At 42.8% G+C, this 20891-nt stretch overlaps 1 pseudogene; it reads left to right on the forward strand.

Annotated features, from left to right (window-relative positions):
- The first annotated feature begins 5822 nt into the window (after positions 1-5822).
- LOC141628017 (ATP synthase subunit alpha, chloroplastic-like) overlaps positions 5823-20891 on the forward strand; it is a 61702-nt pseudogene continuing 46633 nt past the window's right edge.

Below are 20891 nucleotides of genomic sequence, written 5' to 3' on the forward strand. Positions count from 1 at the left end.
AAGGAATGTCAGTCTTGTATAATTTTTTCATCATCCAATTATTTTCGAATGGGTCCATTAACACTCAACGGTGTAAAATATCCCAAAGAATCCATTAAAAAAGATCGCCTAATTCTAATTAAGAACTCATTCGGTCCTTTAGGAACAGTCCTTAATTTTGTAAATTTTTCTTTTTACCATTTAATAACTCATAATCAGATCTTGGTAAATAATTATTTACAACTGAACAATTTAAAACAAACTTGTCAAGTCCTTAAATATCAATATTAATTAATGGATGAAAATGGAAAAATTTATAATCCCGATTTTTGTAGTAATATAATTTTGAATCCATTCAATTTGCATTGGGATTTTCTTCATTACATTTTTTGTGACGAGACATCTACACAAATGCGTCTTGGACAATTTATTTGTAAAAATATTTGTATAAAAAATGGACTAAACTTAAAAATGGGTCAAATTATAATTGTTCAATTTGATTCGGTAGTAATAAGATCGGCTAAGCCCTGTTTGGCTACCCCAAGAGCAACAGTTCATGGCATTATGGAGAAATCATTTATGAAGTGAATACCCTAGTTACATTTATATATGAAAAATTGAGGTCTGGTCATATAACGCAAGGTCTGCCAAAAGTTGAACAAGTCTTAGAAGTTCGTTCGCTTTAGTAAATATCCATGAATCTCGAAAAAGGGATTAATGGTTGGAACGAACGTATAAAAAAAATTCCTGGAATTCCGTGGGGATTCTTGGTTGGGGCTGAGCTAACTATAGCGCAAAGTCGTATCTCTTCGGTTAATAAGATCCAAAAGGATTATCGATCCCGGGGGTGCAGATTCATGACCGGCATATCGAAATTATTGTACGACAAATAATGTCTAAAGTCTTGGTTTCAGAGGATGGAATGTCTAATATTTTTTTGCCCGGAGAACTAATTGGATTGTTTCGAGCAGAACAAATGGGGCGCGCTTTGGAAGAAGCGATCTATTACCGAACGATATTATTGGGAATAACGAGAGCATCTCTAAATACTCAAAGTTTTATATCTGAAGCAAGTTTTCAAGAAACTGCTCGAGTTTTAGCAAAAGCTGCTCTACGAGGTCGTATTGATTGGTTGAAAGGATTAAAAGAAAACGTTGTTCTGGGGGGATGATACCCGTTGGTACTGGATTCAAGGGATTCGTACACCGATCAAATCAACATAAGAGCATTAGCATTCCTTTGAAAAAAAAAAAAAGAATAGACTCGAGGGACAAATAAGAGATATTTTGTTTTACCACAGAGAATTGTTGGATTCTTATTTTTTAAAGAATTTAGGTGATAGATCAAAACAACAATGATTGGGGGGATTTAACAGAAGAGATTCATCTTTTTTTTATCTTTATTATTGTTATTTAATTTATTTATTTAGTATCTTAGTAATGTAATAAAATACGTTCACTAAAAAAAAATAGACAGGAATTTTTGGTTTGGGTTGTGTATCAATGACCAATCTAGGTTAAAAAAGAAGGTTCCGTTGGAACAATTTTTTACTTCAGGATACCTCATCTCTTTATTGAAAAAAGAGTTAAAGTGTGTGGAGAAATGACAAGAAGATATTGGAACATCAATTTGGAAGAGATGATGGAGTCGGGAGTTCATTTTGGGTATGGTACTCGAAAATGGAATCCCCGAATGTCGCCTTATATCTCTGCAAAATGTAAGGGTATTCATATTATAAATCTCACCAGAACATCTCGTTTTTTATCAGAGGCTTGTGATTTAGTTTTTGATGCAGCAAGTAGGGGAAAAAAAAATTTAATTGTTGGGACAAAAAATAAAGCAGCTGATTCAGTAGCATGGGTTGCAGTAAGGGCTCGATGTCATTATGTTAATAAAAAGTGGCTTGGGGGTATGTTAACGAATTTGTCCACTACAGAAACAAGAGTTCATAAATTCAGGGACTTACAAATGGAACAAAAGGCGGGGCGACTCGCTCGTCTTCCGAAGAGGCATGCCGCGGTGGTAAAGAGACAATTATCTCACTTGCAAACATATCTGGGCGGGATTAAATATATGACAGAATTACCTGATATTGTAATCATTGTTGATCACCAAAAAGAATTTACAGCTCTTCGAGAATGTATTACATTGGGAATTACAACGATTTGTTTAATCGTTACAAACTGTGACCCGGACCTCGCCGATAATTCGATTCCGGCAAACAATGATGTTATATCTTCAATCCGATTAATTCTAACCAAGTTAGTATTTGCAATTTGTGAAGGTCATTCTAGCTATGTAAGAAATACTTGTTTTTTTTATGAAATCAACACTTCAATTCCTACAATTTATAATAGAATTGGTTAATGTTCCTGAATATCAAACACTATATAATAAATTAAAGGGAAAGGACTGGTTATATTACGTGATTTGATTAATCAGTATCCTAAATAAAAATTCAATTAAAAAAAAAGTAGACAAGTCGAGAAAGAGATGATTGAATCAAAATAAATTTTTTTAAGTTATATTTCTATTAGAAGAAAATATGAATATTCTATCATATTCAATCAACACACTAAAGAAGGGGTTATATGATATGTCTGGTGTGGAAGTAGGTTAACATTTTTATTGGCAAATAGGGGGTTTCCTAATCCATGGTCAAGTACTTATAACTTCTTGGGTTGTAATTGCTATCTTACTAGGTTCAAATTTGCTATAGTAGTCGTAATCCACAAACCATTCCGACAGGGGGTCAGAATATCTTGGAATATGTCCTTGAATTTATTCGAGACGTGAGTAAAATCCAAATTGGAGAAGAATATCGCCCTTGGGTTCCATTTATTGGAATTAGGTTTCTATTTATTTTTGTTTCTTACTGGTCAGGGGCCCTTTTCCCGTGGAAAATCATACAGTTACCTCACGGGGAGTTAGCCGCACCCACGAATGATATAAATACTACTGTTGCTTTACCTTTACTCACATCATTAGCCTATTTCTATGCGGGGCTTTAAACAAAAGGGTAGGTTATTTTGATAAATACATTCAACCAACTCCAATTCTTTTATCCATTAACATTTTAGAAGATTTCACAAAACCTCTATCACTTAGTTTTCGGCTTTTTTGAAATATATTAGCGGATGAATTAGTAGTTGTTGTTCTTGTTTCTTTAGTACCCTTAGTCGTTCCTATACCTGTCATGTTCCTCAGGTTATTTACAAGTGGGATTCAGGCTCTTATTTTTGAAACTTTTGCCGCAACTTATATAGGCGAATACATGGAGGGTCATCATTGATTAGTCTTAGGAAGATTTAGTTTAGATCCAATCATGTGTGGCTGAAGAGACTCTATTACCATTAGATTATATCTTGATAGAAACTAATGGTAATAGAGTCTCTTGAAAAAAACTTAGTTGGTTAGTAGAGAGCGGTTGCACCAGATATGTAGAATCTAATGCTTATAGGTTCATATTTTGAAGTTAAAATTTTTTCGATTAGATGTTTCGAAGAATTATTAGAAAATCTGATTGAATTTAAGAGACATATAGGCGGTTTACGTTATGTAAGAAACATATGTATATTTTATATTATATATTGACAAGTTAAGTTATATATGAACGTAATTTGCACTATTTGAATTTGGTTAAAGATGCCAGGCGTTGTATGTAGTCAGAAAGACTCTCGGATTAATAACTAAAAAAGATAAAGCTTTTCTAATGATCTAATAATATATTAATTAAAATTTGGCATTTTTAATTCTTTCTAGTGGATGGATATTCCAATGGAATAATTAAGTTCTAATTCATTGGTTCATTGTATCATTAAACATTTCATTTTTTGTTTTTTGTGTGAGGAACTTATCTATCATGAATTCACTGACTTCTGCCGCTTCCGTTATTGATGCTGGATTGGCCGTAGGGCTTGCTTCTATTGGACCTGGAGTTGGTCAATGTACTGCTGCAAGCCAAGCTGTAGAAGATATTGTGAGACAGCCTGAGGCATATGGAAAAATCCGAGGTACTTTATTACTTAGTTTAGCTTTTATGGAAGCTTTAACAATTTATGGATTGGTTGTAGCATTAGCCTTTTCATTTGCAAATCCTTTTGTTTAATCCGAGAAATAGAAATATATATTTCTCATATTTCTTTTAGGGTCTTGGACGTGCAGGTTGTTTTTTCACATTATATTAAAATTTCGTCCCTACACAATTACTTATACTTATTCATTCAGAAAATAACCCAAGGGAAGGACTGATTTGGAGATGAAGAATTAGTGTTACCCACTCGTTTTCTTCCTTCTTTCGCTTTCCTTAGTCCAGAGCATAAGTTCCCCAACAAAGGAGCTATTTCACAATTCACATGAAACCTAGTACCTAATTCTAGCTAATTCTATTTTATTTTAATTTATTCGAATATAAAATAATTTAAGTATTATTGCTATTGGAAATCTCAATTGAAAAACGGAAATTCGTAAAAAACTTTTTAACCTATTTTCTTTTTAGAAGTAATAAATAAGTGAAGCAATATAATGATTTTTTGAGTTTATCTATAAAATGAGATCTTAGGAAAAATGTAACAGATTCTTTCGTTTTATTGGGTCACTGGCCATCCGCTGAGAGTTTCGGGGTTAATACTTATATTTTAGCAACAAATCTAATAAATCTTAGCGTAGTGATTTGTGTATTGATCTTTTTTGGAAATGGAGTGTGTGCGGGTTGTTTATTTCAAGAATAGGTTAGATTCAACCAGTTGTACCTTTATTTTCTTTAGAACTAGGGACAAAAGGTGCATGATTTCGCGAATTACTTCTGAATTAAAAAAATTATATGTAAGAACCATAGCATTTCGCGAGTTGTTGGTAAATATACTTTGATTCTCTATCAACCAATAATGTGGGCCCATTAACATGGTTAAAACTAAACGGTTTGAGGTCCAGGTGAAGCAGTGTATTCTTTCTACCACTATGTTAATACCGAGACAGTTAAAAAAAAGTTAGAAATTTTCTATATGGAGCACTCATGGCGATAAAGTTATTATTATTTTTTTATGTTAATGCAAAAAAGGCTGAGTCGACGACCTACATATAAAAAAAGAAACTTTTTCGGATTTGAAGAAAAAAAACAATTTCGCTGACAATTCATTTTTTGTTTGGTCAGAAGAGTCCTCCAAATATAATAGCTGTAATTAGGGATCTGTTTCAATTTAATTTTTTTTACTATCAGCAGAGAAGAGAGGTTAGGTTCATTACATCAAAGAAATATGTAAATTTATGATTGAAGTAATTAAGCGTGAGAGCCAAATGAATTGAAAAAATCAAGTTTGGTTCAGGAAGGGATCATGAACATTTTTAAACGAATGGAAAGATAATCTACTTTCATTAAGTGATTTATTAGATAATCGAAAACAGAGGATCTTGAATACTATTAGAAATTCAGAAGAACTGCGTGGAAGGGCCATTGAACAATTGGAAAAAGCCCGGGTTCGCTTAAGGAAAATAGAAATAGGATCGGATCAGTTTTGAGTGAAAGGATATTCGGAAATAGAACGAGAAAAAATAAATTTGATTAATTCAACTTATAAAACTTTAGAACAATTAGAAAATTACAAAAATGAAACCATTAATTTTGAACAACAAAGAGCTATTAATCAAGTCCGACAATGGGTGTTCCAACAAGGTTTACAAGGAGCTTTAGGAACTCTGAATAGTTGTTTGAACAACGAGTTACATTTATGTACCATCAATGCTAATATTGGAATGTTTGGGGTGCTGAACGAAAAAACTGATTAGTCCTTCTCTGCAACTGTAGGTATTATTTTTTTGTTTACACGAAAAATTAAGAAAGACTCATGGTAACCATTCCAGCCGACGAAATTCGCGATATTATCCGTGAACGTATTGAAAAATATAATCGAAAAGTAAAAGTTGTAAATACCGGTATCGTACTTAAAGTGGGTGACGGCATTGCGCGTATTCACGGTCTTGATGAAGTAATGTCAGGTGAATTAGTAGAATTTGAAGAGATGACAATAGGTATTGCTCTAAATTTAGGATCAAATAATGTTGGTGTTGTATTAATGGGTGATGGTTTGGTGATACAAGAAGGAAGTTCTGTAAAAGTAACAGGAAGAATTGCTCAGATACCCGTGAGTGATGCTTATCTAGGTCGTGTTATAAATGCCTTAGCTAAACCTATTGATGGTAGAGGTGAAATTTCAAATTCTCAATCTCGGTTAATTGAATCTCCCGCTCCCGGTATTATTTCGAGACGTTCTGTCTATGAGCCTCTTCAAATTGGGCTTATTGCTATTGATTCAATGAATCCTATTGGACGAGCTGTAGCTACTGTTTGGGCCAAATCCACACATTGGTCTAATAGGGAACAAGCCCATCTGATTTCGTATAATGAGTTGGGCCGAGGAAGCTTCGTAATTATAAAAGGCCCGTGAATATAAGGAGCCCGCGCATTAAGGAATCATCAGGGAGAATTCAGAGAGATTCCAGGGAGATCAGGGAGAACAGAGTATAAGGGGGGGGGGGGGGTTATGGAAAGAAGCATGGTAGGACTAATATTGCTTACCATAAATAAACTAGGACATGTCTGGGGTTCCTACCCTATAAATAGCCAAGAAGACAAGGAAGAATATTAATTCAAGAACTATCAAACGAATACAGCATATTATACTAGCTATTTTATCGTGCCATCATCACTATATCCGACCTCCTACTTAAAGCTAGTGTAATCATTGGAAGAGTACTGTTTAGGTATTTTTACCCAAGTCGATTAATTAGGGTCAATGTAGTCTTACTCGTTGGTTGGTTGTATGATCGTTCGTATGTCAATAAATAAATAGAAAAATAAAGTGCGTAACGTAAATTGACACGTAAGATTTGGTGACGCGGAAAACCCAATGTGGGAACAACCGCGGCAGGGACGGTACCCTGCCAAGTATTGCACTATATGAATAGGAGGATGATTACAATCGTGGCACAAAGCTAATCCTGCTGGCCCGAGGCGTCAGGCCTGCAAGATCCTAGATGAACGTATATTTGAGTATGATATGTCGAGGTGTCATCTTGAGTGTGGATGTGTGAATATGGTGTCTTGAATGTCCTTCTTGATTCGCTTCCTTGGCTATTTATAGGGCAAGAACCCTAGATATGTCCTACTTCGAATATGGAAAGGGAATATAATTTCCATAAGAACTCTTTCCATACTTGGCCGCCTTTCCCAATTCTCCCTGATCTCCCTAACTTCTCCCTAACTCCCATTTCCTCAATCCGGACACTCTCCATGATGGGCTCCTGATCTCCCTTGAGCCCATTCCCCCTTTCTCCATCCGCGGGCTTCCTTCCTCCTTATCACTCCTTCCATAGCTTTCATTTTATTATGTGGGCCTCCTTTGTTGTGCTAATTTTAGCCCAAACAGTTTGCTCCAAATTTCTTGTGAAGTACGCTTCTAGATTTTGAGCAAGGAATTTACGTAATCAAATGCTAAAACCCTAAGCCGTCTTTTACACTCCTTCCCATGCAATCCATCATGTCAGCCGCCCTACTCCTCTTTTCTCGCCCCGACTCCCTCTCTCCTCTTTATAACTTCAACCTCTACCTTCCACTTTTCATTAATCATTTCAAATCATTTCAAAAAATACTCTAATTTCTTAAACCCTCAACCTTCCTTCTTTTTATCCTTTGCCGGATTCACTGTTCCTCTTCCCCATCTTCTTCATCAGGTAATCCACCGTCTTTTCTTCTTTTAATTTTCGCTTTCTCCCTCCACCATGGGCAAAATTCGTCAATCCTCCACACCTTCTGACCGTAATCTCGACCCCACTTTTCCTTCTCGGGGACTTATTAAGCTCCCCCACGACTGTGACTCTGCCTTGACTGCGGCCGATATTCCCACGATCAAGAATCTGCTTGGTCTTAGTGATGGGGTGGACACTGCCATTACTGAACCGGGACAGAAAGCCGACGCCCTCCGTCCAGGGTGGGTTAGTTTTTACCTGTACCCATTTAGATACGGCCTCTGTTTTCCTTTTCCTAAACTCGTTCAAGACTTCATCTTCACCAACAACTTTGCTATGGCACAAATTTCTGCTGCCATTTGGAGAGTTCTTCTCTATTCTCTTGCCGTCGGTCAGAATACTAGTAAATCTGTCACTCTGGGCGACCTAGCCCATATGTACAACATCGATCCCCGGGCGGGGTCAATTCTCATTCCGGGGCCGTGGAGAGGCTCCTTCGGACACGTGTCAAAATCCCGTGATGAAAAATGGTTTGAGGACTTCTTCTACGTGAGGAAGGACTCCATCCAGCCTCCTGGTGATTATATTTTCGAGAAATGGGTTCTAACTTCGAGTAAGTAGTCTTCCTGTCACCTGATTTATTTTATCTCGCTGCTTACTAGCTTACTTCATCGTCTTCGTGCATGCCCCTGTGACCTTACCTGTATTGGTGCCAAAATCCCTGCCTGCAACAAACTCTTCAGCATCTCTAAATCTGAGAGAAAGTTCCCAGGACACAGCCTGGTTTTTCACCGCTTCCTCCTCCAATCCTCCTAAGTCGGCTCACGGTGTCTTCTGGTAAGACATCTACACCGTTTTAATTTGCATGTTGTTTTCACGACGCTTTAAGCATTCTCACGTGCCCGAGATCAGATATGCTTGCGGTTCAAAAGTTGATCAGTTGGAAATCATCCTCCAAAGTGCCAAAAGAAGGAGACCTTCCGCCCCCCCGATGTGGCCTCTGCCTCCAAGAGGAGTGCTCCTGCTGCCTCCTTCCGGACTCCTCCCACGCTTTCCGAGTTCTGCGCACATGAGCCCTTGGAGGTCAACCCGTTATCTCGCCATCCGCCTACTCCTCCTGCCAGTCCTCGGGCTTCATCTAGCGGAGGCATTATTGCTCATTTCCCAGAGGGCTTTGGGAATGTGGACAAGGTCCCCTACTAGCCGGAGATTGACCAGCTGCTCTTTCCTCCTGTTGAGGAAACGTTTTCGGAGTTCTCCCAGAGAAGATGGCTGAAAATGACGTGCACAACGCCTTCATGGTAAATATTCTTCGTTTTTTACCTGTCAGTCTGTCTGCTTTACATAGATTCTGCCTCCTGACTTCCTGACTTCCTTGCTGACTCTTGATTTTTCCTGCCCGAGACCCTCCAGCCTGCACTCTACAACAGGAAGATGATCAACATAGTGCAGACGACCAGCCGTGCTACCAGCGCCAAGAACCAGGAGCTGAAGGAGACTGTTGCTGATCTGGCACAGCAGCGGATTGATCTGAAGGAGCGTGTGGTGGATCTGAAGACTGAGCTTGCTGTCACAAAGATGAAGCTGAAAGAAGGGGCTGATCAGCTGGCGCGTACTCAGGCGATATGCAATACTTTCTCTGACTCCCTCAAGCGCTCAGATGAGAAGATCAGTGAGCTGATCTCCCTGTCCACCAACGTTGTTGCTTATGCTCCCTGGCGGGGAAAGATCAGCGGGATGCGTGCTGCCCTCGAAGAGGCTCCTACCCAGCAGGCTATAGAGGAAGAGGAGAGGTAGCTGAAGATGCTTTATCCTACTCAACCTGATCTGAGTGTGCTGATGCCTGAAGTTGGGGAGGTGAATTCTCCTGCACTGGCTGAGCAAGCTGCTGGGGACGGAGCTGGAATGTCCCAGGACGCTACTGACGGAGCTCAGCGAGCTATGGCAGCTGAGGATGCACAGGCTGGTACGGTAACTGAAACGGGAGGTCAGCAAGCAGAGGAGATGCCAGAGGTGGAGGTCATTAATGTGACCGATAATTAAATATTTTTATGTTTTGAAGAACTTTTTGTCGGTCTGGCCCAGAGGTGGCAGACTTTGTAATTTTTGGAACTCTTTCTGTGGTTGCTCCACCAAGGTGGCGGTTAAACTTTGGGCCGTACTTTGGCCATATTTTGAAAATGCCCCTTGTCATAGTTTGGCAAGGCTTTAGCTTACATATCGTGTGCTTGTTGTTTATTTTCCCTATTTTTAGGAAATTTGTCGTGTCAGCCTGTTTGACTGATTTAGGCGAGTCCTGTCATCCTAAGAAGGTTGACATTTTGACTCAGCTAGCTGCCGTGTCAGTCTGATGACTGATTTAGGCATATGCCGCAATGTAAGGAGGAGTGACCGTGTCAACCTAGGAGGCTGATTTAGACCAGCACTGTCGCCTCAAAAGGTCGATTTAGACCACCTGTCACCTCAAAAGGCGATCCGACTAAGCTAGTCTTTGTGTCACCGGATGGTCGATTTAGGCGTATGCCGCAGTTTTGGACTACTTAACCTTGTTCATGACGCAAGGTGTGTTCATCTCGTTTAAAGCCAACAGGGGCGTCATTTAGGCATGTTTATCGTCATTCTAGGACCGATGGGACGCTGCAAGATTCTGGTAGTGCAGATATCCCTACGTTCCATGTTCGTGTGCATGCATGCCGGGGCCCTGATTAATTGCGATTAGTGCGAGCTACGTCCATGGGGAGGTATCAGGGGTAGCTGGGTAAGCGTATTCACCACAACCAGCTCCCTTTCGTACGTTCCACGATCCGCTTTGGTGAGGGTGCTCCTTGTGGAGAAAATAGGTTAGGCATGTTGGAGTGTCATGTGTCTTGTCACCCCGCGTTTGCGCTTGGGATCTGCCGCTAGACATCCTTTCAAAGTACCATAGATACCGAAATTCAAAGTGGTGTACTTAGAGAAGCCCGAAAATAAGAGAATCTATTAAAATGATGTGAAGTACTTGCCGCCATCTCATGGGGTACCGGGCAATGTGGTCCCAGACGCCGCCAAACCACACCATCTAATAGTATTTTAAAATCTTAAAATAACTAGAGACACCAGAAATAAAAGTGAAATTGGCAGTATGCCTACTACCGGATTTTTATTTTAATTTTTAAAAGACGGTTTGGCTTTTCATAGTACATCATTCTGAAAGCTGGAGTCTACTTATTATTAAAGTAATATCTCTTCAGGTGAAGTATGTTCCATGGGCGTTGTAAGATTTGACCTTCCATAGTCATCAGTCTATATGCGCCATGGCCAACAACTCCTTCTACCTGGTATGGTCCTTCCCATTTGTAGGCGAATTTGCCTGCCTTGCGATTCTTGGTGTTTTGAAACACCTCTCGGAGAACCAGGTCTCCTACCTCCAGGAGCCTGACTTTCACATTCTTGTTATAACTCCTGGCCACAGACTGTTTGTAAGCAGCCAGACGGATTTTTATGCTTGCTCGCAGCTCGTCAATTATGTCCAGGCTTCTGGTCATCTCTGCATTGTTTAGTTCCCCTGTCATATTTTCATACATGTGAGTGGGAACTAGAACTTCTGACGGAATGACTGCTTCTGCGCCAAACACCAGGCTGAAGGGTGTTTGACCTGTTGCTACCTTTGGTGTCGTTAAATTCCGACCATAACACTAGTGGCAATTCATCTGCCCACTTTCCTCCTAACTCCTGTAACCTCCTTTTTAGATTGTACATGATGATTTTGTTGCTGGATTCAGCTTGCCCGTTGGAGTTTGGAGTCCTAGGTGCTGATTTTTTAAGGTGATGTTCCACCTGTCACAGTATCCCTCGGTATCGTTTGAGATGAATTGTGAGCCATTGTCACATATGATTTCTGATGGGATACCAAATCTGCAAATGATATTTCGTTTTATGAATGAAATGACCTGTTTGTCCTTTACCTCCGTGAATGCTTCGCCTCTATCCACTTGGAGAAGTAATCATCATTGCTAGCATCCGGTTCTATTTCCCGTGGGCCCGTGGTAGAGGGCCTACTATATCCATGCCCCACGAGATGAATGGCCAGGGGGAAATAATAGGGTGCGGCTCACTCTGGGCCGATGGATCATTGGTCTTTGAGTCTTTGCCGCGGAGTCACATTTTCGTGCGTATTCTCACCGCATCTCGCCTTCATTGTAGGCCAATAGTATCCCTGTCCGAGGGCTTTATTTGCCGACTCCGCCGCATGGTTTCCACATTCGCCACCGTGGAGAGCATGTAACACAGTATGTTCTTCTTCCTTGTCCAGGCACCGTAGGTAGGGGCCTGCTAGCGATTTTCTGAACAATGTATCATCAATAAGTATGAATCTGGAGGCCTTTACTCTGAAAGCTCTCACTTCCTTCTTGTCATCTGGTAGCTTGTTATGGTGCAGCCAGTGTAGATAAGGTGTGCGCCAGTCATCTGCTTGATCGGCTATTTGGTCAGGTGCCTGCCTGTTTGGCTGGGAGTTCTCACCTTCCTCTGTAACTGCTTGGATTTCGTTCTCGCTCTATAGATCCTCCAGTTCACCTCTGTCTATTTCGTCCGCCTTCTGAATAGACGATTCCAGCATGTGTACTATTGGAATGCTGGATAGCTATGTTGGTTTAAATGTTTCCCCCAAAGTTGCTAAGGTGTTTGCCTCTACATTCTGATCTCTAGGGATCTGCTTAAGCTTGCAAATTTCGAATTTCTGTTTTAGTTCCTTTGCTACTTTTAGGTATGCAATCATATTCGAATCTCTGGCTATAAACTCATCATTCACGTGGTTGACTATTAATACAGAGTCACTGGATATGAGCAGGTGCCTGACCCCTAACTCCAAAGCTAGCTTCATTCCTAATATCAAGGCCTCATACTCTGTTTCATTGTTGGTTGCCTTGAATTCACATCTTATTGCTTGTGCTATCAGGTCTCCCTGTGGTGACCGCAGGATTAATCCTACACCTGCCCCCCTTTTGTTGGAGGCTCCGTCAATATGCATCTGCCAGACTTTTGTCTGCTTGCTTCCTTCTAAGGTGAGGATCTCTGTATCTGCCAGATTCTGGGTGGCAGTACTGAAGTCTGATACGAAGTTGGCCAGTGCTTGTCATTTGATTGCTGTTCTGGGGTCATATTGAATGTCATACCCACTGAGGTGTATATACCATTTTGACATTCTGCCTGATAGTTCAGGCTTCCTCATGATAGCTTTTAGCGGGTAATTGGTCACGGCATGTATGATGTGGGACTCAAAATAGGGGCGCAGTTTGCGAGATGCTACTACCAATGCTAGTACTAACTTTTCAAGAGATGTGTACCTGGTCTCTGCCGGCAGCAGAGAGTTGCTCACGTAGTATACTGGCTTCTGCTCCTTTTCTTGCTCTCGACCAGACAACACTCACCGCCACTTCGTGACGGCTAGGTATAGGAATAATGGTTCTCCGGGCCGGCTTTGACGGAGCGCGGGGGCACCGAGGTAGTGCTTCAGCTCTCTGAAGGCTTGCTCGTGCTAAGAGGTCCATTCAAACTTCTGGCTTTTCCTTAGTACGTCATAAAACAGCCTGCATTTATCTGAAGATCTTGAAATGAACCTATTCAGGGCTGCTACCTTCTCGGCTAGTCTTTGAACATCCTTTGGCTTTTCAGGTGACTCCAGCTGCAAGATGGCTTTGATCTGCTCGATCCTGGCCTCTATCCCTCTTTGAGTTACGATATAGCCCAATAATTTACCACAAGATACTCCGAAGGTGCATTTAGATGGGTTTAGCTTCATTTTGTATTCCCTAAGGGTGCTGAATGTTTCTGCCAGATGCCGCATGTGATCTTTGGCCTTCTCTGATTTCACCACCATGTCATCGATATACACCTCCATTGTTCTTCCTATCTGTTCTTTGAACATTCTGTTAACCAACCTTTGATATGTGGAGCTTGCATTCTTTAGGCCAAATGGCATGACGTTGTAGCAATATATTCCTCTTTCAGACATAAATGCCGTCTTCTCTTGATCTGCAGGATCCATCTTGATCTGATTGTATCCACTTCATGCGTCCAGGAATTTTAACATCTCGTGTCCAGCTGTTGCGTCCACCATTGCATCAATATGAGGCAGCGGGAATGGATCTTTAGGGCATGCTTTGTTGAGATCGGTGAAGTCCATACATACTCTCTACTTCCCATTCTTCTTCGGCACCACCACTACGTTAGACAGCCATTCTGGATATTTTACTTCTCTTATTTTCTTCACTTCCAGCAGGCTATCTACTTCCTGGTTGATTACCTTATTTCTCTCCGCTGCAAACTTCCTTCTTCTCTGTTGGACGGGCTTACACTTTGGGTCCCCACTAAGCTTATGTGTTATGATGGACGGATCTATTCCTATCATGTAATCGTGTGACCATGCAAAACAATCCATGTTATCCTGTAGGAACTTGACTAGCTGTTGTCTTAAGCTTTCTGTGCATCCTGCTCCAATGAGCACGGTTCGTTCTGGGTGCAGCTTATCCAGGTTGATTTGATCCAGCTCTTCTGCTGGAGGTTCGATGTATTCGTCCTGGATAGGCTGCTTCTGTAATTGCTATGCGGGGGGGCTGGCAGTGCACTTTAATGCCTTCTTATAGCAGCCTCTAGCTTCCTCCTTATCTCCTCTTATCGTTTCTACTCCCCATGGTGTGGGGAATTTTATGAACTGGTGGTATGTTGAGGGGACTGCCTTCATCTGGTGCAACCATGGTCTTCCCAAGATGACATTGTAAGTAGAGGGGTCGTCTATAACCAGGTACCTGACCTGCTTGTTGACTCCTCCCACATAGGTTGGGATGACTATCTCCCCTAGCGAGCTGGTTGTTTCTCCACTGAAGCCTACTAGCGGAATAGTCTTCTTCTGTAAATCCTTCTCGCTGAATCCCATGTTTTCTATAGTTTTCGACATGATTAAGTTGACCGAGCTTCCTGTATCTACCAAGACCTTTCTAACTATGCAATTGGCCATTGATAAGGTGATAATAAGTGCGTCATGATGTTCTCGTTCATCGTATGCATCTCCTTCATCAAAGCTGACTGCTGGCAGGTCACTGTGAGAAATTTGTTATCACGTTTATGATTTTGGTGCATGTGGGCGGGTCTGCTGGCTTGGCGGAGCCTACCTTATCTTGCTGCTATATTCTCGTTCATCGTATGCATCTCCTTCATCAAAGCCGATCACTTGGCAGTCACTTGAGAAATTCTCGCACGAATTGGTGGCCTATCTCCTTTGGTCTCTGTAGCACGTCTCTTAGCTGCTGAATATGTCAGCCCGCTTAAGTTTGAGCCGCCTGTTATCACGTTTATGATTTTGGGGCATGTGGGCGGGTCTGCCGGCTTGGCGGAGCCTACCTTATCTTGTTGCTTGCCCCCACGTGGTAATAGGTGGCTCATCTTTCCTTGTTCTTACAAGCGCTTGATCTCTCTTCGTAATGTGTAGCAATCCTCAGTGTTGTGCCCAATATCCCGGTGGAATTCGTACTTCTTTTTGATGTCCTTCCTCCATGCTTGCTCTCCTAGTGGTGGGTTGGGCCACCTGACTCCATCTCCCATCTCCCTGAGTGCCTTCATGATTCCTCCGATTCCTGTGGTGAATCCGTATTCTGCCAGAGTGGGGAGTAGCCGATTTTCTTCGATTCTGTTGACTCCCCTCCCGTATGGTCTGTACCTCTTATCCTTCTTGCTGGTGGTTTGATTTCTTCCTGATTTCTCCACGGCTGAGGTACTAGAGATACTAGGCGCGCTTAGCATGCTGGCTCTGGCTAAGACATGTTCCTCCAACCTGATTGCGGCAGTTGCCTTCTACTGTACTACCTCGAAACTATGGCATGGATGCATGATTAACTGCTTGTATAGGTCAGAGTCATGGTGGAGGCCTCTTCTGAAAGCTTCTACTGCTGTTGAGACATCACATTCTCGTACTGCTACATTCTCGTTGTTGAACCTAGTATTGTATTCTCCAATGCTTTCTCCTGCCCCCTGGACGATTCTGTACAGGTCTCCCGCGCTTCGTGGCTTTCTGGGCCGCTTAAATCGTTGAGTAAATGCGTTCACCAATTCAAGAAATGTAGATATCGACCGTCATGTGCTCACAAACCATCGAAGTGCCGGTCCTGTTAGGGTGGACCCGAATCCTTTGCACGTGCAAGCCTCCTTGACTTGCCCTATAGCTGTTGCCGTCATCATTTTCTCCTTATACTGGCTGATATGATCAAAGGGATCTGTTGTGCCGTCGAAGAGAGGCATATTTGGATTTGTGAATCTCTTTGGCATGGCTATGATGGATATGGTGTCCACGAATGGTGAATCGGCGTAACTGTCTACAGCTGCTTTCTCGAGTGGGGGTGGTAGCCACAGGACCCCGCTCAAAGATCTCCTTTAGTTCCAAGTCACTGATTGGTTATACTGGCTGAATCTGGGGTCCGTCTGTCAGCTGTCTGCATATTTCCTCCTGATCCGGGTTCTTGAAGGTTCTGATGGGCTCTGGCAGCCAGGGGGGTTGTAGTAACGATTGTCCCCAGCTGCCAGTTCACTTGCTGGTTTGACTCGGATCCTGCTACAAGTGTCTGATCGATTATTGCGGGGATGCTGGCGGGGAGGCCACCTGTCTGTGTCCCTATGCAAGTAGCCTATACGCCTATTATCCGTGTGAGGTATCCTAACCCTCGTGGGGTTATTCTTCCATCTGACGGTATTGTAGCCAAATCTAATCTTGTTATTAGTTCAGCTGGTATCTGCCTGCTGCCCGATGCTCCCCGTGTCAGATCTACCAAAGGAGATCTTCCTTCACCTATCCCACTTACTGGAGTGACAGACTGCTATTTTAGGATATCTATCTGTGCCCAGAGCTCTCTGTCTCTCCTTCTTGCTTCAGCATATGCTCTCCTTTGGTCTTCTCTCGTGTTTTCCATAGCTTTTTGAAGACTTTCCACGCCAGTGAGTAAGATTTGTGTGGGACTAGGTGGTGGAGTGAGGCCTGAACTTGCTGTTCCCTTATCTGACCTGGCCTGGGCCACGACAGCAGGAGTCCTGGGAGGTAGAGAGGCTTTTGTTGTCGGTATGATTCTTGAGGTGTGTCCGGGAGTCTGCGTGGCCTCTGTTGATGTTAGATTTTGGGTAGATGGTGGTGGTGGCGATGGTTGCCTGCTCCCTGACACGGCTTCAGATGCTTGCTTTTCCATTGTATATCTAGAATATCAACGATTGACCACCACAATGCCCCACGGTGGGCGCCAAACTGTTTAGGTATTTTTACCCAAGTCGATTAATTAGGGTCAATGTAGTCTTACTCGTTGGTTGGTTGTATGATCGTTCGTATGTCAATAAATAAATAGAAAAATAAAGTGCGTAACGTAAATTGACACGTAAGATTTGGTGACGCAAAAAACCCAATGTGGGAACAACCGTGGGAGGGACGGTACCCTGCCAAGTATTGCACTATATGAATAGGAGGATGATTACAATCGTGGCACAAAGCTAATCCTGCTGGCCCTAGGCGTCAGGCCTGCAAGATCCTAGACGAACGTATATTTGAGTATGATATGTCGAGGTGTGATCTTGAGTGTGGATGTGTGAATATGGTGTCTTGAATGTCCTTCTTGATTCGCTTCCTTGGCTATTTATAGGGTAAGAACCCTAGATATGTCCTACTTCGAATATGGAAAGGGAATATAATTTCCATAAGAACTCTTTCCATACTTGGTCGCCTTTCCCAATTCTCCCTGATCTCCCTAACTTCTCCCTATCTTCTCCCTAACTCTCATTTCCTTAATCCGGACACTCTCCATGATGGGCTCCTGATCTCCCTTGAGCCCGTTCCCCCTTTCTCCATCAGCGGGCTTCCTTCCTCCTTATCACTCCTTCCATAGCTTTCATTTTATTAAGTGGGCCTCTTTTGTTGTGCTAATTTTAGCCCAAACAGGTATCGTCTCTTCCCGCGGTCGTTTCCCACATTGGGTTTTCCGCGTCACCAAATCTCTTGTGTTAATCTTTTCTTACATCTCTTATTTCTTTATCAAGCATTAAACATAGACAACTCAATCACATAACACGAGTAAGACCACCTTGACCCGACTTAACCTAATTCGGCAGAAAATTACCAAAACAGTTTGGCGCTCATCGTGGGGCATTGTGGTCGTCAATCGTTAATTACTCAGACACAATGGACAAACAAACGTCAGCAGCTGTGTCAAGAAGCGGTCAGCGGTTGATACCACCAAATCCAGTTCAAAATCCAGCATCAGCGGCTCAAACTCATGCCTTCGGGCACACACCGAGAACCACATCCGTGACAAAATTCACTCTGCTTCCCTAAACTCCTGCTGTGGCTGCACAACCCAGATCAGACAGGGGAACACGAAGTTCAAGCCTTACTCCACCGCCAAGTCCAACACAAACCTAGCTTAGTGGCATGGAAAATCTGCAGAAGGTCATGGAAGGTATGCGAGAAGACCAGAGGAAGGCCGAAGCTGAGGCAAGAAAGAGGAATAGGGAACTCTGGGCACATATAGTCATCCTGAGACAACAATCCAGCACACCAGCAAGCGCGGGGGATGAAGGTCAGGCCCTAGTAGTAGATATCACACTGGGGGCATCAGGCAGCAGGAGTCAACCTCGGCAGATACCAGCTGAACTGGTAATAAGATTAGATCTAACAGCAGTACCAACAGGAGAAACGATAACCCCACAAGAACTTGGATACCTCACACCAGACAGCTAGCAGCAAGCCAGCCACGTGAAAATACAACCAGGTAACATCCCAGGTGGTAACCTCGTGATAAGTAACCAAACACTAGGTGGAGGATCCACAGGTAGTCTGCAGGTAAGCTGGCACCAGGGAACGCTCGTGACTTCAATACTATTAGGGACCACGTCGCATTAGAATCCTCAGGAATTCGGGCCTGGAAGCAGCACTCCAAATCAGCAGATAGACGCAGCTCGGACTCAGGAAGCCTGACCAATGAGTAGTATCTAGAACTGAGGGAGATGCTAAGCAGGGTCCCAGGACTGCCACCTCCACTCGAGAAGGCAGCACCCGACAGTTATGCTGACTCGCCATTCGTGGATGCAATATCTGTTATCGCCATGCTAAAGGGATTCACAAATCCAAACATGGCTCTCTTTGATGGCACTAAATATCCCTTTGACCACGTAAGCTAATACAAGCAGAAAATGATGACAGTGACAGCTGTAGGACACGTAAAAGAAGCATGTATGTGCAAAGGGTTTGGATCCACACTGTCGGGGCCAGCACTCCAATGGATCGTAAGTTTCCCTAACAGATCGATATCCATGTTCGCCGACCTGGTAAACGCATTCACTCAGCAATTCGCAAGCAGCCGAAAGCCACAAAAGCATGCAGGCGACTTGTACAGAATTGTTCAAGGAGCAAGTGAGACAATTGGAGAGTAAAACACTAGATTTAGCAATGAGAAGGTGGCGGTACGGGAGTGTGACATGTCAACAACAGTGGAAGCCTTTAGAAGGGGCCTACACCATGAGTCAGACCTGTATAAATAGCTGACTATACACCCTTGCCATAACTTTGAAGCAGTGCAAGAAAAGGCAGCTGCTCCGATCAGACTAGAGGAAGATATCCTAACCAGACCCAGCATACCAAGTACGCTAAGCGTATCCAGCACATCAGCCATGGAGAAGTCAAATAGAAAGCAACCTACCAGCAGGTATGAGGAACGATACAGGCCATATGGTAGGGGCGTCAACAGAATCGACAACAGAGAAGAGAATCAGCAGCTCCTCATACTGGCAAAGTATGGATTCACAGCTGGCATCGGAGGGATCCTGAAAGCACTCAGAGAGATAGGAGATTGGGTAAGGTGGCCCAGGCCACCAGTAGAATGACAGTCATGACGAAAAGACAGTAAGAAAAAATGTGAGTTCCATCGTGGCATCGGGCATAACACGGAGGATTGCTACACGCTGCGCAGGGAGATTAGGCTCCTATACGAGCAAGGGGAGCTGAGCCACCTATTACCACGTGGGGGCAAGCAGCGGGATAAGTTAAGCTCCGCAAAGCCTGTAGCGCCACCTACATGCACCAAGATAATAAACGTGATAACAGGCGGCTCAGACTTAAGCGGATTGACATATTCAGCATCCAAAAGGCGTCCTACTGAGACTAAGGGAGATAGGCCAAAAGCTTCCTGCACAATTTCTCATTGTGACCTGCCTGCTGTTGCTTTCGACGAAGAGGATGTACATGACGGACAGGAACATCATGATGCACTTATCATAACACTGTCAATGGCCAATTGCACAGTTAGAAAGGTTCTGGTAGATACTGGTAGCTCGGTTAACCTAATCATGCTGAAAACCATAGAAAACATGGGGTTCAGCGAGAAAGACTTGCAGAAGAAAACCATCCCGCCGGTAGGGTTCAGTGGAGAGACAGCTAACTCATTGAGAGAAATCGTGATCCCAACCTATGCAGGAGGAGTAAAAAAACAAGTAAGGTACTTGGTCATAGATGGGCCATCTACCTACAATGTTATCCTTGGAAGACCATGGTTGCATCTAATGAAAGCAGTCCCTTCAACATATCATCAATGTGTAAAATTCCCCACACCATGGGGAGTGGAAATAATCCGAGGACACCAGGAGGAAGCTAGAGGCTGCTACAAGAAGGTGTTAAACTGCACTGCTACCCCTCCAGCATAGCAATTACATAAATAGCGTGTCCAGGATGAATACATTGAGCCTCCAGCCGAGGAGCTAGATTAGATCAACCTGGACAAGCTGCACCCCCAGAGAGAATCGTGCTAATAAGGGCATGATACACAGGAGACCTCAGACAACACCTAATCAGGTTCCTGCAAGCCAACATGGATTGTTTCATATGGTCCCATGATGATATGATAGGAATAGATCCATCCATCATAGCACACAAACTCAGCGTAGACCCAGGGTGCAAGCCCATCCAGCAGAGACGGAGAAAGTTCGCAGCTGAAAGGAATAAAGTGATCAACCAAGAGGTAGACAGCCTGCTCGCAGCAAACAAGATAAGAGAGGTAAAGTATCCAGAATGGCTATCAAATGTGGTAGTGGTTGTTGGAGCTTGTGTCCTCCACAGTTAGTGTGATAACGTATATAAATCTCTTATAGGTTAACAAGGGTATACTTAGTAT

The sequence above is a fragment of the Silene latifolia genome, chromosome Y, assembly GCF_048544455.1.
Source record: "Silene latifolia isolate original U9 population chromosome Y, ASM4854445v1, whole genome shotgun sequence".
NCBI lineage: Eukaryota > Viridiplantae > Streptophyta > Magnoliopsida > Caryophyllales > Caryophyllaceae > Silene > Silene latifolia.